A 2646-nucleotide genomic window follows, 5' to 3' on the forward strand; every position below is an offset into this window, starting at 1 on the left:
CAAGTCGAGGCGACGGGGCTTCCTTCACTCAAGGCGCCGTTGCGTTTCATGAACACCACTTCACATTTCCTCCGCCAAGGAACGCCTTGAAAATGCGCCCTCGACTCAAGTGAAGTGTAACGACCGAGAAAAGCGTCTGATATCGAGACTATTCTTCAATGTGCTTAATAAAAGTCCCACTATTTAAGACAAATGTGTTTTTCAGTTCATTCGTCTTCCTAATCAAACAACTACACGGCGCAATGCACAACTTTAGCTCGGCAACGCTGCCACTATGAGTGTTCGACTGGTAGAGCAAGCCGGAGCTGTGTTTGAGGTCTGGCAACAATCGCATCCCAACAGCTGAGAGCATGGCGCATGGCTGAGAACCAAGATAATTTGCGCCGGTATTTGCCCACTGCTCTTTGTTTCCTAGCGTTTCATTGGTGACTGACGCTGCGGTTGTTAATCGCGGTTATGATGCGTGCTTTTGTCCTTGTGCGTATGGTGACCGAGCCTGAATGACTTCTGACGCCACAGATGGAACGGACGATGGGCAGCTTTGTTTACCTTCAAGACCGAGTGGTGCTGTGGGTTTGCTGAAAGCAACAGCAGGACAGAAAATATGGGTGAGTAAGCCATTTTTTCATGGAAGCACAGTATGTCAATGCGGTTTTCTTGAGGTTGCCGCTGCGCTGTCGATAAGCAGTTTCCGATGTACACAAGCATGATTGACTCCAGTTGCTCATGCTGCGGGCATTAATTAGTACCTGAAACATATTCGAGGCAGCATAAGCTTGTGCCAAACATATATTTTTTTTGCTAATGGAAATTTGTGGAAGATTCGGCACGACAATCTGTTGTTGGTTTCGCTTTTTTAAACGAAAATGTAGAAGGTACGGATCAGCGCCTGCATCCAACGATCATTACAGTATTGCGTATGAAATCTTTCGGTAGAGGAGAAGCAGTTATAGTATACATGTCGCAGAATACGTATATGGTTGAGTGCGTAGCTCCGGCTGGTTGAACAAAAAGAACAAGCGTCTTTTGAGTCCTGTACTTCGTTTCAGAAGTCGTGGTGGTCAGTCAGCTTGCTGAACTTGTAGCACATATGGTCAACAAACCAGCACTGGTGCCTGCATTTCCTGTGCTTCCTCACCTCACATATACGCTACGCAATGTTTAATCTTCCGAAAATTCACTTGTCAATACTTCATCATCGCCATTTGTTTTTTCGTCTTAACTTTTTCAGTGTGCTATGTGGTAGCAGCTGATGCACGTTCCATAAACTGTGCTTTCAAATGCCGACATATTTTTAGTTGTGCTACGTCTTTTCATTTCCGTTGCTTAGGTATACTGAATTTACTAAGCGCGCGAGCGCCCTGTCTACATAAAAGTTTTGGCATTCTGGTGCAGGATGTGGGCCTTGGAAGGACCAGCTGATGAAAAATCAACGCCTGTGCTGCACAGTAAGGCTTCTGGCAGACCTGAAAGCATCGATAGATATGGTGCCTGCCTGTTGGAATTGCACCAGCTCGCTTCCCTGAAAGAAGCTAAGTGCTGAAGAAGTACTTGACTAACCTACCCGGTAATTAGTCTTTGCATATTTTCATGAACGTTGTAAAAATATTCATGTTACGTGTACCCACATTCACAAAATGCCGAAATGGACACCGTGTTATTTAGAACCACAAACATTAAACAGCCATGTCATAATGAAATCAAATTAGTTTTTTATTCCCCTTCAGCTGTCATATAATTTTTGTTTTAAATAGCATGAATATGCTGGGCGAAGTCATCAGTTGCCCGTGGTGCGTTGCAGCTGCGACAGGATTTTTTGCTGCCCACAATTTGTGAAGCAATACTTTCGTAGCATTTGTAGCCAGCACTTCAGTATTTTGTGGCATGCTGAAGCTACTTTAGCATGAGCAAGTGTAGATTAAAAATATGCCATAGTTTTGATGGTTGATCTCAGCTTTTCTGAAATAACGGTAGTAATGCGCTCTATACTGTATTTTTCAGCATTGTCATTGTGACAGTCTGCATCACCATTCGGCCTATTTTGGGATCCCACAAGACACGCTGCTACCCTGGGTGTTGTACCTCGGTCAATTGCTGAAGTTCTGCAAGCCCCATTGAAGCCAACAGTCATCCGCATCTAATGGAAGAAACTCATTGTTCGGGCCGTCATAATTTATCTTAGGCTGAAACTACAAGCAGGGTAGAAACAGCATATATTCTACAAGAATTTACCACTGCATGCCGTCGGGTGGCTACACCCGACAGGCTACTGTCTTGAACAGAGATGGTGTTTTATTCTAGAATATTGACACGTGTACTTATCTTTATCGGGCGACCACGTTTCGCCGCTTAACAACTGTAATCGCACAGCGAGGGACGCGCCTGCATGTATCCGACGTTTCTGGAAAGTTATCGATGCTTCTACCCGGCTGTCTGTTGTCGCCGAACCTTGTGTTATCTGATTTCATCGCGTAACGCGAATGGTGTAGAACTTTGTGGAAGGCACGCGGGTCCAAACGATTAGTCTGGAACATTCGACGACTGCTCTATAAAAGCCGACGCGCTTGACCCACTGATCAGATTTTCGACGATCGCCGACTGTGTTCGCCGCTATCGTTGTGCTTTAAGTGTAGCCTGTTTTGTGGG

The 2646-nt window shown here is 45.2% G+C and overlaps 1 long non-coding RNA gene across 1 annotated transcript; it reads left to right on the top strand.

Moving 5' to 3' along the window:
* The first annotated feature begins 349 nt into the window (after window positions 1-349).
* On the top strand, window positions 350-2299 carry LOC129382798 (uncharacterized). The gene is made up of 3 exons (XR_008610833.2): window positions 350-608; window positions 1396-1567; window positions 2002-2299. It is a non-coding gene; the product is annotated as an uncharacterized lncRNA (long non-coding RNA).
* Window positions 2300-2646: the final 347 nt, after the last annotated feature.

The sequence above is a fragment of the Dermacentor andersoni genome, chromosome 6 (assembly GCF_023375885.2).
Source record: "Dermacentor andersoni chromosome 6, qqDerAnde1_hic_scaffold, whole genome shotgun sequence".
NCBI lineage: Eukaryota > Metazoa > Arthropoda > Arachnida > Ixodida > Ixodidae > Dermacentor > Dermacentor andersoni.